Source organism: Cavia porcellus, unplaced genomic scaffold (genome assembly GCF_034190915.1).
Source record: "Cavia porcellus strain 051 isolate PalLab524CR breed Dunkin Hartley unplaced genomic scaffold, mCavPor4.1 scaffold_11, whole genome shotgun sequence".
NCBI lineage: Eukaryota > Metazoa > Chordata > Mammalia > Rodentia > Caviidae > Cavia > Cavia porcellus.
Window position 1 is genome coordinate 59088474 of NW_026947494.1, and position 18905 is coordinate 59107378.

At 43.0% G+C, this 18905-nt stretch overlaps 1 long non-coding RNA gene across 1 annotated transcript in view; it reads right to left on the minus strand.

Moving 5' to 3' along the window:
• LOC111757215 (uncharacterized) overlaps positions 1–13941 on the minus strand; it is a 32252-nt gene extending 18311 nt beyond the window's left edge. The window contains exons 1-3 of the long non-coding RNA XR_002791599.2: positions 13631–13941; positions 5538–5673; positions 2539–2725 (exon numbers count right to left, since the gene is read on the minus strand). This is a non-coding gene — a long non-coding RNA (uncharacterized LOC111757215). The remainder of the gene's footprint in view (positions 1–2538; positions 2726–5537; positions 5674–13630) is intronic.
• Positions 13942–18905: the final 4964 nt, after the last annotated feature.

An 18905-nucleotide genomic window follows, 5' to 3' on the forward strand; every position in this document is an offset into this window, starting at 1 on the left:
GAAGTTTTCCTGCTGAGTATCAGAGGATAGTAATTGAACTTGTGGTCCTGAATTTTGTTTGGATCAATATTTTCCAAAATTATTTCTCTTCCTAGTCTCTTTAAATCCACCAAGGGCAGCCCTGCCCTCGACTTCTGCAAGAAGTCATGAAAAAGTATTAACATGTTGCTCTCTACAGCTTGCTCTGATGGACAGATGAGCACCTTCTTACCCATCTTCTTGCTTCCATTCATTCACCAGCTGAAGGTGAGTCTGCTAGGAATGTTTCTCTGCTGTCATAGGCAAGAGCAATAGACACAATGGACAGCAGTAATTAACTCCTTGTTGGCTACTTAACAGGCATTCTTTTCATCTATCATCACCAGCCAATACTGCTGCAGATCCAGAAAAACATAGCACTGTTTGAAGAGAAACAGTCATTCATTCACAGAGAGATGCTGCCTGGAGGCCCAGATGAAATGGTGTTTCCCATCTGTCACTCCCTTTGTCCAAGGGAGCTGAGGGCATGAATCAATAGAAATAGCATAACTTGGTCAACTTATGTACCCCATAACGATGGTAAATATTTGTAGTTTACAATGCATTTTATGTACATTTTTTACTTAGTATTCATCTTGCCTGAAATCTCAATGAAGGTCAGCATTTGAGTTAAAATAGCCTATTAAAATATCTCTTAGAATGGTAGGTATTGGCCTGCTTGCCTGCCTGCCTGTCTGCCTGCCTGCCTGCCCAGAAAACACAGAAAGCCCAAAACAAGCCACCTAAACAAGCTGTTCCAGCCCAAAAGAGACAAGGGGCCCAGGCCAGCCAGGCAAACAAGTCGCTACAAGCGGGGTTGAGGTTGACATTGTACTTCTCAGGAGGGTATAAATAAATGCACATGCTACAGTGAAAAAAAAATGTGAATGTTTGTGGCATAGAACTGAAGTGAACATAAGTTAGCCACTTATTTGTCTGTTTTCCTCACTGGTCTGTGAGATTTTTGAAGGCAGAAGTTATGTCTTTTATCGTTCTATGTCCAGAGCCTAATACAAAGCTGCTCATATGAGCTCATCAATAAATGGTGACAGATAAATGAATGAGGCCTCCAGAACCATGATACATTAGCAAGGATGAATTTATTTGGATCAATATAGAAGAGAGAGCTGAGATTGCAAGGAAAAAGATCTAGGATCACTTCATTTAGCAGCAGGTGAGAGGAGAAGAAAAGTCTAGAAACATGGGAGGAAAAATCAGAGGCCATGCACTGAGGCTTGGAAGAGAGTTTTGAGGGCACTGGGCCACGAAGCCTGATGTGTTCAATGAGGGGGAAATGCTCAGCTGGTGCAGGGCCTGACCCACACTGCTGCTCTGGCTGTCTCCCACACTTGGTCATAAGAGCTGGTGTCAGCCTCATCCAGGCCAATGGGACAGCAAATGTCCTCACTCCTACTCTTGATGGCAACCAGACTTAGTCACACGCAGCCTTGACAACCATACTCCCATCACCGTGCTCCTTTCCCTGAGCCCTTGAGCTGATATTTTATGAGACATGGCTTGCTTCAATAACCTGTTTCTCCTTGAGGTGGCAATAGCAACTTATAGGGTTTTTACTTTTCTGTACAAACCAGCTGCTGATGCCCATACTGGAAATGTTTTGGATTTCCTCATCCATCCACTGCACTTGTCAGTGCACAATAACGCAAACACACAAAGCTTCTTGGCATGGGAACCTCTCATTCCCTCTGACCAGGACAACAGAAGGCATTTTGGTCATTGTGCCTTTGGTGGTAGGACAGAGGGAGAAAGTGTCCATGTTAGGAATCACAAGAGTTTCACCATGAAAAACACCAAGAATTTCTAGTTTCCAGTTTCAGATGCCAAAATGCAGTTCTGTAAATGAACAAAATTTAGCAAATGTTCACAGAATTAATGAACCAATCTGATACATTGTAAGATAAAGCAGAGTTTGAAAACAGCTGAAAATACGAAATTTGATTATGGGAGAAAAGGAGGCTGAGTGGATAAAGAAAACAGTAAATGCTCTCAAAAGAATGACCCAAATTCTTAGCGCTCTCATACATTCCCTATTCTTTAAGTGTGACCTATAATGTGATTTTGATTACCTGTGTAAGCATTATGGTACTTATAACAGGAGATGGTGCTAGCTTAGGTGTGAATTTGGGAATAACAGGGAAAAAAACTATCTATCTGTAAAAGTTACACACACACACACACACACACACACACACACACATAATATACATATATATGATTGAAAAGGTACAAGAATTTTATGGAAAAATATGTAACTTACCTGAAAAATTTGTCAAAGACATTTAACTTTTAAATGTGAGTCAGACATGTCTTTAATTTCTAAAGAGATGTGGGGATATCAGAAGGCTTCATAATGTTAATAAATGATTCTACCCAAATTAACCCATAGACTCAATGTGAGTCTAATGAAATTGTGATTTTAGAATTTACTTGAAATTAGAGAGGCCAGAAAAGACAATCCTGAAGATAAACAAGATTGGGTGAAGGAAGGTCACCACTCACCCATATTGTGCAGTAGTGACAAGGTTTGCAGAGTCACAGATCTTGCCTCCTGGAACTTGTGCATATGTCCACTCAGGATGAGGCTCTGTAGCATTTTTGTGGTCAAGTGTGAGGATACACGAGCACATTAGCTATTTCTTGAGATCTTGGTTCGAGTGTAGCAATAAATACCAATTGAAGTCCAGGGCTGCTTGACCACAAGAAGAAAGAGAAAAGGTAAAATTCTGAACGTGAGATTTCAAAGGTCAGGGGTAATAAACTGGACAGACAGATTGCTTGTTGAAGGCATTTATCCCATTGCCTGAAAGGTGAGTAAATAGATGGATGCTACTGCATTTGCTTGTTCAATCCTTTTTCCTAGCATCCATGTCTAGCAGCAATGTTGTGGTCTCCAGATCAGAGGTCTGTACATCGTGTTTTGGGAATTCCTTTCCCAATACTGAATAGGAGTTTTCATTTTGGAGACCTTTTTCCACCTGTCTATTAGAAAACAGAGTTGTAGGGTTTTTTTTTTTTTTTTTTGTCTTTTTCATTTTTATCGGTACCAGGGATCGCACTCATGACTGCCTGCTTGCAAGGCAGGCGTTTATGCCGCTGAGCTAAATCCCCAGCCCCCAGAGTTGTAGTTTTGAGTCCTAGTTCTGCTTCCAGAAATGTATCACACAAATGTACTTCCACACAATGAGTCACGCTATAAAGGAAATGGTGGTTTGATGAAAAGGTACCGGCAGACATGGGCAAGCATACAAGTTCCTTGCTGGAGGAAAGTGCCACAAAAACTCTCAAGACAATTCAGTTAAGCATTCTGTCTTCTCTAAGGGTCAAACCTCCCTAGCCTCTGAATGCTCAAGTGCTGATATTGGTGCCCAGACTTGAAGATAGTTGGGTTGCTACTTGCCTTCTTGGTTCCACTCCATACTCTGAGGATCTGGCCATATACCCCAGGAGATACAAATACCTGGTCACTACCTCAGCACATCCCTGAGTGCTTTTGTGAGAGCAATTGAACATCGGCTTCACCAGGGCAGCTGGTCAAAAATGTGACTTAGTCCTAGCTAAGATCTACACCTGCAGCTGCCCCAGTCTGAGGCTCACTTTTCTTGCAGTATTAGTCTTGCAGACCTATATTTGTCTTTATTCTTTGTAGAATATAAAGTGGCTACCTCTAACACTGTGACGACTGAAACATGTATTTGAGCTACCCAGGGAAAGGCAAATTTTGGGTCAAGTAAATCAAAGTATTTTGCCTTTTTTTCCAATGTAGCACCCACCATGTGCTTAAAAATACGATGCAAGTGTAAATTGAGTTATTAGGAGTGAACGGTGGGTAAGCCAGGAAGAAAACCAGTCAGCATCTCCAGAGATCCAGCTATGTTGGAACTTAGGGCACTGAGCAAAAAAGCAATGTGTCCTCCTTCCTGGTAAACAACCGCAGCACGAGGGAGTGGTGGGTGAGCCAGGAAGAGAACCAGTCAGCGTCTCCCATGAGCCTACTGGTGATCCGGCCGAGAATCAGACATCCCATCCCGCCCAACCCCTGTTAGCAACTGGGGGTCAGAGGTCTGAGCATCTTTTGGGAGGAGGATCATATGTAATATAGAAAATATGGGGGATTTCCTTCTGTCTTCTCTTTGAAGGCACATGTTTTCACTGTTTTGCTTTGTTCTGATTGTTTTGGTCTATGCAATATTCTGTTTTGATAAGTTTTATAATTTTCTGTATTTGGTTTGATTTTGCTATATCTGATTGAATGGACAACTATTGTGAAGATAACAAGCTATACTATGGTACCTGTTACTGTTATCCTGGTATCCTGCTCTGAAGTTCTGTACCAATTTCACTGCATTGTCTCGATTGGCTTTGTTCTGTCTTGTTCTGTTGTATTTTACTACCTTCAAGAAAATTAAATTGACTTATTAAAACTAGAGTAGCCAACCAAAAGGGTGCACCCCTGCCTTGGAAGGGCTGTAACCCTTGAAAGAAGGAGGATTCTTGTTATAGAATCTAAAACCACAGAGGCAATGGCAAGCCATATGCCTGCCATGCTCTGTTCTTTCATATCTGTATCTTCTGAATACCCAGCTTGAAGGCTACTGAACACATTTTAAGCATGCTCGCTTTTCTTCTCTCAAATCAATAAGCGAGAAAAGAAAATATGACTCAGTTGAATCAAATCCTCTCTCAAAACCTATCATTATGTGACTGGATGAAGCGGGCAGATGGATTAAAATGGCCTTTGTTACGATAATGAGGGCTGCATTTGCCAGAGACTGTTCAGTATGCCACAGCTTTACACAAGGACAAGGACATTGTATGGCCGGTGTCATTTCCCTCCCTATCCAGAGTCACCAACATTCAGCAATGTCGAGTAACTTTCCTGGGTCACCCACACTGGCCAAGGCAGGTTGGTGTTCTCCAAAGACTTCATTCTCTCTCACCTTGTCACCTTCAAGTGAGAAAAGGGACAGGAAGGATTTGGAGAGGCAGGGAGGGAACTATTTTCAGAGCAATGGCAGATCTTGTCATGAAAGGAGACAAAACTGCACAAGTTTTACAACAGTTAGAAGAAATGAGAACCATACTAATGGCTGTGGGAATATTACATGATTTGGGGAATAATTTTATTGGAGACCATTCAAGAGTAAGCATATAATTCTCCGTTTTCTGGATTCCTTTGCATTTCATTTAGCACTGTATCTGGGCCCTTTTAGGGCTCAATAGACATTTGGAACCGATGAGTAAATTTGTACCTGTATTAAAATAACATTGGCTTTTTGCCTTATGCAATAGGTATTTTTGTGTGCTTTAAATCTCCTCTCTTAGACAGTAAGTATTTTAATAGCCTTTTACGCTTATGTAGCACTTTAGGGTCACATTTCGCATGCTTTATTTTTCTTAAAGCAACTCCTTGTGGTTTAAGGCAGGCATTACTTAGCCTCATTTGGAGGGCTCTGAGGCTCAAGGTTGCTTAAATAATTTGCCCCAAGTCACACCGTTACCTTGAACTTGAAGTAAGGACTTCTCACCCCACATCCATTCTTCTTCCGGCATTCACAAGCCTCTTACGAGAAACTTCCCTTTCTGCTTTGTTGTTGCCAAAGCCAACACCTGTCTTCTAATCATGTCTGTATGTATCTGTTGGATGAATTTATGAATGAATGAGAGAAAGAGGCAAGGAATGAATGAAATACACCATTAAATGGTCCAAGATTTGCACTGGCACAATTTAACCTTCAGATTTGGGTGGAAATTTTTCTAGTGAAATGTTCTCTCCACCCATTTTTCATTTAAATAAATAATCTCCCAGCTGTCCTCAAAGAAGATAGTTTTACTATATTTTCGAGTGGAAGAATATTTGTTTTGGGTGTTTTCAGAAGCCATAAATCTCTGTAATCAGTGTCTAATGCTGTGGGGGATAAGTCGGGCAAGTATCCCATTAATTGAAAGAAGAATGTTGTTGTCTGCCACAGAGATTTCTCATTATGTTTCATCAAATTCAAAACAGACCCCTGTTCGGAATTCTAGGAACAGTGTAGTTATGCAACATCCTATGGTGTTTGGAAGTAGCGTTCACAATTAGCATTTCAGTCATGAGTGGGAAGTGATCCGTGTGAAACAGGAGCTGGGCCAGATGGGCCTTGCGAAGACCCCTCCTCAAGCCTCTGCAGCTCCATGAAATGAAGTCATCCTTACAAGTGTGCAGGAGACATAAATCAATTTTTTACTTCGTATGTAATGAAGAAATGCATCCTCTCTCATTAATTAAAAACCAAGTGCTGCAGTTTACGGGATCGGGTAGAGCATCCTCATTCCAAGGGATTCCCAGTGAGACGCCATAGGCCTTAGGCTGGGTAGACAGGAGTTCAGACACCTGCCACCACATCCTGTCCCAGCAAACCCAGGTCTCTACTTCCCCATGAAAAGTGGCACCACGCAGGGGGACCCTGCTGATGTCCTCCATGGGTGTTCAGAGCTCACAGCTCTGCCTCCCGGGCTCCCAGTCACAGGCAGCAGTGCATGATTTACTCTGGGTTTCCCCCACTGGTTTCTGATTTTCCCCTTCGCTTCACTGACCAGCCAATCCCACCCCAACAGACTCATAATCTTTTCATGAAGTCCCTACTTTCTCGGGCTCTGTCTCTCTCTCTTCACTCCTGAGAATTGAACTCAGGGCCTCAGCATGGCGCTACATCTTCCAGTCCTTTTATTTTTACTTTTTTAGTGTGTGCATGTGTGTGTGTGTGTGTATGCATGAAATGTCTCCTTAAGTCCCTTAGTAACCCTGGCTGAGCTTGTACATGTGATACTCCTGCCTCAGCCTTCCAGGGTGCTGGCACTCAGGTGTGCACCAGCATCACATCCCTGTTCTTCCCTTCTCGTCTACAGGCAGTGGTTCCTGAGTTGTATATCAATCATTTACATCTTAGTAAGAAGTATGGCCTATATGATTCCTCATATTTATTGTGTTACATATCATGCATATGAATACACACATGTGCTTTGTGCATGTAAACTATACATATACAATATATACACATATGGTGGATAGTATATATAAGCATTGTTTACATAGTATTGTGCTATTAATTTTAGTTCCTTTAGGTTTTGAACCTGATTAAAGAATTTCATTCTTATATACCAATTGTTTTTTATCTGCATATTATGGGAAATTTTTAAGGAAAAGTAGAGGAATTCTTTTCCTCAGAATTGACAGCTATAAACACACTTCAAGTTCACAACCCAGGGAGTAGACGGGTCTGGATGCTGTGTTTCACTGATGCTTGGCAGGTGAAGCCCAAGTCCCATGTGCTGGAAGCTTGGTCCTCAATGTAGCAATGTTGAGGGGACACTTGGGGGCCCTGACACCAGAAAGAAGAGACACAGCTCCGTGCATCCCCATTAGCGCGCTTGAGCGCAGGCTGTCACGACAGAAGCTAGCACCTTCCCTGACTCTTCCTTGCCAGGCGCTGTCACTCTTCCAGGGGGCTCCTGCCATGACACACTGGCCATGCTGTAGCAGGCAGATGTACAGATGTCGAACTGTGAGCTCAGCAAGTCTCTTCTCTTTATATATCACAGCCTCTGTTCTTTTGCTATAGCAGCATAAAATAGGCTAACACAGAAGTTGACCCTGACTTTTAAAATAACTTTGCAAAGACAGTATAAACTGAGAGCTGGCCCGCAGTTTATTTCCCTTACCTGGAACTCTTTTGGCCAGGGCAGTTCACCAGCAGAAATCTCAGAACAGTCAAATGAGTTTAGCCGGTGACACTCATGAGTTTTAATCAGGAGGAAGAGGATATAGTCCTCGCCTTAGAATGACTGTATGTCTTATTTTAGGCATAATCCTGACAAGTTTGTGTATTTCCCAGTCCACAGTAAATTAGAGGTAGCAGCTATAAAGTAGGGAAATTGGCAAGGGAAGAGTGGGTAGATAGGAACAGTAGCTCCCTGCTGCGGCACTTCCATGTCTATCTATCCTCCCCCTGCAAGCCACCGGCAACGAGGAAAACAAAGCGCCAGACAAAGGACCAGGGTCTTTCATGCAAGGCAAAGAGCTCTTTATATACAAGAGAATCTGAGTCATGCAGAACAACTTCAAAGTCTTTCTAAGAAGGCTACAAAAGTAGGTGATACTTTTCCATTGACGTTCAGATGTTTGAAAATTTTAACTTTGAGAAAAACCAATGTCTGGCGTATGCAGAATTTACACCGCAGTAACTGCTCTGGTAGCGTTTGTCTTCAAGGCACGCCTGTGGCCCAGCGGGGCTAGCGTTTTGCCTGTGAACAAGGAAACTGAGCTCTCAGCAGGTTTAAAAGTCTGAACCAGATTGGTCCAGCTGTGGTGTCTGTGGCTCTTTAGCTTGTATACTCCCTGCCCAGCACTGCCACTCACATTTTAAGGATCTTTTCCCTGAATGCTTGGGCCAGGACACTATGAGCTTAAAGCTAAGAACACAGGTATGACACAGGTGACTTTACTACATGGTGATTAGAACACATACTCAACAACTAGATGATCTGGGTTGGTGCCTGGCTTAGCTCTTACCAGTCATGTGACCTCTCTGGCCTCTGTTTACACATCTGAAACATGGACATGATGATGCTACCTACATATTAAGATTATTTGGATATTACATAATTTTACTCATGCAGTATTTATTATCTAGTATGTAGTAAGTACTATATTTGTTTCCTAAACTGTATCAGGCTAAATTCGAGGCTGGGGATGTAGCTCAGCAGCACAGCACCAGCCTGGCAAGCACAAAGCTCTCGGTTCAATTCCTAGTACCAAAAAAAAAAAAAAAAAAAAAAAAGAATAAATGTGAATTTACAAAGTAGTTAGGAAAGAAATTACACTGAGAGTAGGAACATGAATAGAACCATGCATCTCTGTTTCATGGAATGCTTTAAAGCCTCCCATTTTGTTATTAAGTAGGTTTTGTTTCAAACAAAAACTGTTTAGTTATATTTTTAAAACTTGGGCTTATGACTCAATAAGCTATGTTTCGGCTCCAGTAAATTGGTACAGACTGTCTCTGTTTTTGATTTGTGGTGTGGTTCAAGCCTCTATGTTTGCAAAACTTTTGGAACAGCGTTAAGGACATTTTAATAAAAGAACATTTTGGTAAAATAACTTTTAAGTATATAAATGAGGGCCACTTCCAAGCCTGAGGTGGGGTCTTTCTTCAGGGAAATCAAAGTGCCACTTTTTCAGTGGTAAAAAGCTCCTCTTTTAATAGCACCTGTGTGGCACTGATAGGTAACCACAGGGCGTACTTGTTCTAGTGAGGCTTGGGTGGTTGGAGCGATAGTCAGGAAGTTGTAAAAAAAAAAGACTTGTAGTCTCTAGCAAATAAATTCTAAAATGTTATATGATCTTTAAAATCCCCTATGTTGCTTAGTGTTTTGGAACTGACTGGAAGGTAGGAAGTAAGCACGAGCTGCTTGGTGGGAGTCACAGGAAGCGTCTTTCTTTTTCATGGTGTTACTAAAAGTAGGCGGCAGGCAGCTCTCCCCTCTCTCCTGATCATTTCTACCTAGGGACATAATTGTTCTGTAATTTTAATACATATTTATACTATTTTGTATTCTTCATTTTTCACTGATTATACACACAAAAATTTTTATGGCAAAAAATGGCACAAAATTCTGGATTCAAATCACAGCCCTGAAAAGAAAGAGGGAAAATAAAGGAAAAAAGAAAGAAGGAGAAGAGATGGATATAGTTCTACAAAGTCTCCACTTTTCTCCTTTAAAGTTGTGGTAAATTTTATCTCAAATTTGGCACTAGTTTTTTGACCCCATCATCGGACACTTCCTAATATTTTCCTATAAATAGATTTTACATGTAGTTTTCTTCCCTTTTTTCTTCTATTTTGAGTTGCAGTCCTGGGACTATGTCCCAAAAAGTGGGATTAAGAAGTCAAAAAATGTGACTATTTTGTAGTTTTTGATACATAATGTCAGGGCTTGTAAAAACAAAAGAAGTGGGCAAACTTATAGCTGTGAAGGTGATCCTTTTAAAAAAGGAAATAAAGTATAATTCCATATTTTTGAACTAAAAGACTGCAGGAGGAAGTATCAATAGAGATTGAAGGGGTAGTGAACGGCGTTAAGGGCATCTTGAAAAAATTCCCCAGTTCTATAATCTGAGGCAAGAGAAGGCATGGAAAGTAAGAGATGATTTCTTCATCTTTTAGTGAGAGATGGCTCATGTTTGAAGCTCATCTGTAAATGAGTCTTTTTCTTCTCCTTTTAACTTCCAGAACATTCAACAGAATTATTCCCTAATCAGCCTATTGGCTGTGAAGTACTATCACTAGGACTTTTTTGTGTTTCTGCCTTAGGACATTTCTTAAGAAAGCATTCTTTTTGGATCACTTGGATGTTCCCTTCGTGTGGCAAGCAGACGCTTTTCCCACCAGAAGAGTGTGGAACGAACTTCACATCCCAGGAATTGGTAGAATACAGATGGTCAAACTCTGAGATTTCTTTATTGTGCCATTCTGCCACCCGTGAGTCTGTAAGGAGGAGGAAGATGACAGGAGGCCCTTTTTATGATAATTTGGGCTTTTTTTCCACTAGTGAGCTTCATGTAGTAAAAAAGCACCCTATGCATGTACTGTTGTGATGACATTGAACCAATGGCCTTTCCCTTTGAGTTTCTCAGGAAATGTTAAACCAAACTGACCACCCAGGTAGTGCTGTTCTATTTGCTGACTGCTAAAGACACTTCGCCATGATTGGTCTTCTTTCTTAAAGCACATGAGGGAACATATACATAAATTCTTGCCAACTATGAGAACCCCAAACTCCAGGCCATGTTGGATTTCTAAAACTACAAGTCAGATACTTATAACTTGCATTAGTCAGTGTTTACTAGCATCAGATGTAGAAGAGTGCAAAACGTCTGTCTGCATGGTGAAAACCCAAAGGACCCCATGGAAGGCCAGGAACCCATAGCAATGTCCCCTGCAAGTCTGGATCAGAAGGATGAAGGATCCTCGACGGGAGATCAAAAGATCTGCTCTAGGAAGGGCCAAGGGCCAGTGGTGGAAGCTGAAGGGTCTGTACCAGAAGGCTGAAGGACCTGTGCTGGAAGCCAGGAGGTGACGTCCAAGACAAAGATGAGGCCTAAGGCTCCCTTGAAGAAAGAAATCAGCCAAAGGGCCTCCAGAGAAAAGCACCTGAAATGCTTCCCAAAAAAGGAAGCTGACTGAAGCTCTTCAAGGAAGATTGGCTGAACTCCTTTCCTCTTGTTCTCCTTTTATACAGTTACTACAACATCCTCCCGAAAGTGGGCCTTCCATACCCAGAACCCTCCTGATTCAGTTCAGCTGTGTGTTCCCCACTCATTTAGTCAGTTAGACAAGACATAAGTTAAAGTGTAATTTTCTATTAGAAAAATTATAGTAATAGCATCGCATTTTTAAAAAATCATTTTATAGCATATATATATATATATATATATATTCCACAATTTTCTGATGTAAACGGATAATATGATTTTATTTGATCCTCACAATTTTGGGTAGAAAGACTCATAAATCTATATTATAGGTGATGGAGGGGAAGCCAGTAAAGATTTTCAATTCAGCCAGGTATGGTAGTGCACACCTATAATCCCAGCACTTACAAGGCTGAGCCAGGAGGATCACTGCAAGTTCAAGGCCAGCCTGGGATACATAGTGTGTTCAAGGCTAGCCTGAACTTCATAGTAAGATCCTATGTCAAAAAAATTTTTTTTTCAGTTCATGGTGGTAGAGGAGGATCTTTAACCTCTGTCTCCTATTCCATGTCTTTCCATATCAACACATTTGTTCCAAATTCTGGTGCAACCTGTAGAAATTGTTTTACCCACAATTATTAATACTGCAGTTTATGGCAAACACTTCCCCTCTGATTTCAGGATTGTGTATGATAAGTTTATCTTCTGAGCACTTGGGCCTCTTTCCCTGAACCTTGTCATCAGCCCAAGATCCAGAGACCCTAAATCAGATTGTCCAGAGCTGTCAGAGGTTTTGTACTTAAAAACAAGTAAAGCCTCTCCCTTCCCCCACAAAAAAACCTAAACAGAAAGAGCATTTACATGAATGAAAAGGTAAAGCGGTTTCTTGAGTAAGAAACAGGAAGACTTAACAACATAAGACCATTTCCCCCTAAATTAACCTTTATGTTGATGCTTTTGAAAAATATTTCAAGAAAGGAATGAAAGGGATTCTTTGACATTAACAATTGCTTGAAAACACTGATCAGCATACTATGCTGGGATTCCTAAAAAAGAAAGTGTAGTGAGGGGGGATTTGCTTTATGGGATTTTATAGCATGTTACAGGGAAATCAGGGGCTTCTATCTGTCATCCGGCAGCTTCTTTGTGCAGAGGCATGAGGGGATTGAAACAGGCTGCGCTGGTCAGCAAGCCAGCTCAGAAGGCTGGCTGTAAATCCCAGAAGCCGCACGTTACAGGGGTGACGGAGTTGTGTAACAGCAGGTAATGAGACATGGCTGACAAGATCTAAGAGAATGAGTTGGTAAAGGTGCGGCAAACAGGCAGTGCTTCAGCTACCTGGGGGTGTTTAGACCTCTGCTACGTGCTGTGAGTGACTGTGCAGACAGGTGCTGGAAAATCTGAGCTCTTCAGTGATGACATCCCTTCTTTACTTCTAAGCACATGCATTATTAAAGAACCCCCAAGTGCCAAGAGCAGTGAGATCTTCAGGGAAGAATGGGATACAGGAAGCTATTTTCCAGCAGCATTGTTTGGGAAGCACTTATTATACCATAAATATAGCAGTCAAACATCCTGGGGGCCCAATAATCCCCGTAGCTGAGAGTGTCCCATATGAACTTCTTCATAACTCCTGATTTGAATGATAAACTATGTGATCACCCATTTCTAAGGCAAAGATTACTTGAATTTTAGTGTACAAGGATAATAATTTTTCCAAGAACTAGACCTTCTTTTGTGTGGCCTCAGATTCCTATGTCAGTAAGAGTTCTTCCCACACCCCCAACTCCTTTAGCTCAACCCCTTTTGGAGTGACTCGGGGCTTTGGGGGAGGTGAGCCTGAGTTAGCCTTGAGTCTGCATAACAACATGGAATTTTGAGTGTTCCGTCCATTGAGCCCCTTTTGAGCTGCCACTCACCTCTGGAACAGTGTGTGTGTGTGTGTGTGTGTGTGTGTGTGTGTGTGTGTGTGGTAGCTGTCTCCAGTTTCCATGGGCAGGAATACAGTGCTGAAAGATGTTCTGTATGACTAGAATTGCTTCCTCTGTGTGTGTGTTTGTGTAAGCGTGCATGTGTGTGTGTGTGTGTGTGTGTGTGTGTGTGTGTGTGTGTGTGTGGTAGCTGCCTCCTGTTTCCATGGGTAAGAAGAGAGGGAATACAGTGCTGAAAAATGTTCCGTATGACTAGAATTGCTTCCTCTTTCTGTTTCCAGTGCAGAGGGAGGAGAAAGAAGAGAGGGAGAAGAGGACAGAAAGAACGAGAGAGCAGAACAGGGCAGTGAAAGGGAGATGAGGGGGAGAGAGAGAGAGATTTGAAGTCACTGATGACTCCCCATCCTCCCCTGGCCAGTTCCAGACACACCTCAGTGAAGAGCTCTGATAGGAGACTTGCTCTGGAAGACGTAGCCTGGTCTCTGCCGTGGCTGTGACGCAGCAGTTTCCATGGAGATGAGTCTCCTTCTTAGGAAGGGAGGGTAAGCAGGACACACAAAACCGTAGTTAACAGCACCCCCATGAAGGTTGTCTGTACTTGAATTCAAAAGGCCTTTCCTGAGAAAGGAGCCTGGGGAAGACTGGAAAGGGTTTAGCTAGTGTGGCCAGGGGCTGAGAATTGGAGATAAGATTTGAAAGCTCTTCCTGGGCTACTGTGGGGAAAGGCAGAAAGAGTTTGCAGCCAGAATCTACCTTCCAGCTTGCATGGGGTCCACCACTGCTGTGAATTAATCATAGAATGCTACTGCTAGACACACAAAACTGCCACTGCCTTGGCAACTGCCTCATGGTGTTGCCACATACCTGGCACAGCCCTATATTTTCAGCAGAGAGAAGTCAAGAGCTCAGGGGGTGCAAATCAGAGAGCCCTGCACCCCAGCAAACCTGCTTACTCAGCACAGAGGAGCTGTTCTTAGCTGCCTTTTAATCCCTGCCTCTTCCCATCAAGTCAGCCCAGCATTACTTCTTCACTCAGTCTTCCACCTCAGTGAGAGCCTGGATGAATCTGGCTGCATGTGGAACAGGTTAATCAGACAGTTTATTTTCACCTAGCAAGAGGTTCAGAAGTGGGTGGACCAAGGTGGTTACCACTTCATAATCAGCCACATGCTAGAGCCCCTGTCCCCCTGCCTGGCCAGCCACTCTTGGGCATGTCTTATCCTCATGGTCCCTTCCTGGCTGAAAGAGTTGCCGGCCCAGATGAAACACTGTAACCAGAAAAGGCTGCAGCTAAACTCCTCCCCCCCCCTGCCCCCTATGGACTTGATTGTAACCCTATATCCCCATCCTTAAGAATCTGTGCGCCAATGAGATACCTGTGCATCTCTAATGGCCTTAGGGTGCTCCCCTAAGCTTAGGCTATTTAGATTCCCCCACGCCACGTGTCAGAGAGAGTTCGTCAGAGAGAGAGAGAGCTCGCCAGACTCCAGCGGCCAGCGCCTGCCAGCGCGCCAGTCTCCACTCTGGCCACCATTCCAGGCAGGAGGAAGAAGGAAGAAATGAGGAGCAAGGGGTGGTGTCTACATGAAGAAACAAAACCTTTCCTGAAATCTGCAGCATATTTTCACTTCCATTGGCTAAAGCTGGGTCATATGTTTTTAATTCCACGCTTCAAGGGAGACTGGGATATGTGGTTTTATCGCTGAGTCAGTGGCCACCAAGAGCAAAGCAGTGGCCCTGATGCAAGGACAAACTAAGAATAAGTCACATCTGCCTTCCCCTCCTTACTCATCCCTGCACATTTCCCATTTCTAGGTGAGATTCTTGCTCCCCGCTAAGCAGCCTCATTCATGATTATGCAGGAAAATGTTTAGCACTCAGATACTTGGGACAAAAATGGCACTCATTGGTAGCCTTTGCTGTTTCTGTGGTATACATACTTCCACCATGGCCAGGTTCAAACCACCAGCATGATGTCCAACATGGCTGGGAAGAAATACACAAGAACACATCATTCTAGAATATTCCTATCATGCAGATATAAAAGATATCAACAGCCTTAATGGCATAAACTATAAAATAACATTTGCACAATACAGATGTATTATTTTTAATATAGTTTATTAAATTATAAGTTTAAGTAATAAGTATACGTTTACTAAAATGTCTTAGTATCCACGCTGGTACCAAAGCTAGAGAAAGGAGTCGTGGGAAAGCCTCTTGCATGTGTCTCTGCGTAGAGCTCTCACCTCATGACTGCAGCTGCATTCCCAGTTTTCCCAATCCCGTACCCAGGTGATGGGGTTGAAAGTTGCCCCTCGTCTCCTGCCATTAAAACAGATGTGTGAAGGATGAGTTCCAGAGCTTATTGCCTGTAACACATGAGAAGTTTTCTCTTTCAAAATGAGGTGCAGGGCTAGGAGCGTGGCCTGGCAGTAAGGCTCTTGCTTAGCACATGTAAGGTCCCGAGTTCAATCCCCAGGACCACACACACACACACACACACACACACACACACACACAATCAATCAAACGAGACCCAGATGTTGTCATGTAGAAAAAGCAGAGCCCTGTGACACTGTATTTTGGATCTGACTGCCGCCGACTCTTTGGTTGACAGGGAGAAAGCTTGAAAGAGAGAGAAAAATCTGGTTTTGTGAAAGAGCAGGATGGCACCAGCTTGTAAAATCAGTTAATCTGAGTGACGTCAAGAATAGGCCATGATGTGACTTACTCAGTGAGTTTTTTCTTGGGCTGCTTAACTACATTTAGGAGAAAGTTCTGAAAAGAAACAGATCCATATTTCAGGTGCCTAATATGGAGCAAATGCAGTTCATGTTTATTCTCAAAGAGGCTGTAGGCAAATCTGGGGTCCCGGCATTGAGACTTCAACAGCTGTGAGACCTCAGCTAGATGCAGCAAAGCAGGGTAGGGTACCTGGGTTTGGCAGGCTGATGAACAGCACCATCCTCTAGTGCCAGGTGCCTGAATTGCAGGCGCAATGCTCTGGAGGGACCAAGGAACAAAGGGGCAATGCCTCGCAAATCCAAATATTGTGACTTGTGAGACTTGCCATTTTAAAAGTCCTTTCACATGCACTCTTCCATCTCACAACCAGTTGTCCTGTGAAAAACAAGTAGTGTAAAAACATCCTCTTACACCCAAAACCATAATGGTGACACTGTTTTCTCCCTGCAAGATAACTTTTAGGGGACTCAAGTCTCCTGGCTTTAATCGTAAGACTTTTTCCATCACACTATGTTTCTTTCCTTTTTTGGTCACTAAAATTAACTTATGTCCCAGATCTGAGATGTTTAGGATGTGAAAATGACTACTGCTGTCTCCTGTCCAGCTAGAATAGTAGTTACAGGCTTTCCTATCAAACATGGGCTAAGGACCACCTCCCCCATCAATTGTTAGGGGTTCAGCTCCTCCCCAGAAACCCACCTCTCTAACTTCCAAACAATAGCCACAGGCAAACAGTAGGTCATAAATTAGTTCTTGGACAAATCCTCAACTCTGGAACAAGTGCAGAAACACCTCAGTGTATCCAAAAGAAACCCTTGGTCTGGACACATTCATTACCTACTGGTCCATATGGGCTTGATGTCATGGATACAGTTGTAACAGTGTGAATTATGGGTAAGGACATAAATAGTTAACTCAGAGAATGTTACTCAACATGAGCTGTCAAACAGCCTGGGACAGCTCTCTGGGAAGGACTTGGGCTCTTGACCACAAAAAAAGACACCTCCACCCATGCCCTCAGGACTTGTGTCAATTTCCTCTCTGATGTAAGCCCACTCCTCAGAATATACAATCACCTCAATCAAATTTGCTTGCTTGTTCTTTTGTATATTTTGTGTGACTCATCCAATTCTTTGTTCATCATACGCAAGGACCTGAACCCCAGGGACCCACTAGTACCCTGGTAAACAGCACTGCAGTAACACAGCTGCTGCATTGCCTTTCCCTAGGCAACTATTCTGGAAGCAGGGACTTGGAAAGGAAATGCTTTCACTTTCAGATAAACAGGAAAATTTGCAGGTTCCATTGATGCAAGTGGAAGAAAGTCTCCGACATAAACAGGAAAACCTTGAAAGTAGTCTCCTATTCCTCTACTAAGCGAAGTGGTTATGGAAATTAAAGTTTCAAAGTCCAAAAGACACTCCTGTGCTGAAATATCTCTCCTATTCACGGACTGAAGTGTGTTACTCCTTTGCAAAATGGAAATGGCTTTTTCTTAGCAATCAGGACCAAGGCCTGCAATGCAAATGACCCCAAGAGAGACAATACATTGGCTTAAATTTGTGCAAAGCTGGGAATGATTGATTTCTTGTGTGCCATTTTGCTGGACTCTGGCGGGGGTGGAGGAGATTCACAATGCCACAGAGAGACAAGGAGTGGAGGATGGAGTCACATAAGACCATTTCCAAAGGTGCCACCATTTTGTCTTGCCTGTAGGATTTTTTCCTGGGAAATTAGCGAGCCACAGCTGTCCCTTCCCCATCACTTTGGGCCTAGACTGACCTCAGGATGAACCCTCATTCTGCTTTCTGCTCGCAGGCTGACTCACCCTCTTCTCTTCCACAGCTCCTGGGAGGGCCACTGCAGGAGCAGCAGTGCAGGAGGAGGAAGCTGCAAGCTGCTTTGCACTCCCATGCTGCAGCAGGCATATCTGAGACTCTTTTGCTGGATCTTTTGAGGGAAATAAGATATCAAATAGAAGGGGCTGGGGCTGGAGCACAGTAGCACAGTGCCTGCCTGGCAAGCGCAAGGCTCTGAGGTTGATTCCTAGTACCAAAAAAAGATATCGAATAGGAGACCCTACAAGGTTCTGTTTAATTGATGCCCTAAAGAAAGACAGTTTTATTTGGAGGAGTATGTACGAGTGTATCCATAAGATTGTCAGTATAGGAGAAGAATGAGCAAAGAGAAGGTTTTTATTCTAGTACCTTACATAGAAGGGACAAATAAAATAAGTATCTTCTCACAAGCACACACATACACACACACACACCCTAATAGCTTAATAGCTATCTTAACTTAGCTCTAGTTCATGGGCTCTTTTTATTTTTATTTTTTTGATGGACTTTCATCTCCTGGGCTTCATGCTTTAGGTTTTGTCTTTCCCATGATACAAATGAGACTGAGAGGAGTGTGACTAAGCAGAAACCTTGGCCACGTTCTCTACCACTTCACCTGATGCCCTAGGATTGTGCCACCAAAGGCCTGCTCATGACAGCAGGCACTGCCCAGCACAGACCAGGTCCAGGGAGGGAGAAGGAAGCCTCGCTAACTACCCAGAAAGCAAGACCCTCTTTGTGTTTGAACTTGATGTACACAGCAAGCCATTCCCCCAATTTGGATGGACAATTGCTCTCTTCCATGTCATAGATTTTTTTCAACCATCCATCCTCTAAGCTCTAAAGCCCCTGCAAAGACCTTGGGCAAAACTAAGCCTATCATCCTGGCTCCTGGCTTCTGTGGAAAACTCTACCACAGAGGAGAGGAAGGGAGCCTGTGTGCTTTTTCTCTAGAGACCTGATGGTTGATCTAGTGGCAACCTGCCAGTTGATCACCATGATAACCTGGGCAGGTGGAGCCTGGGGTGGAGGTGGGCATTCTTCTTGTAATGCTGTGATCTGACCTGAATCTTTGAATCTATATCACTGATCAGAGTCCTGTGATTAGCACATAAAATA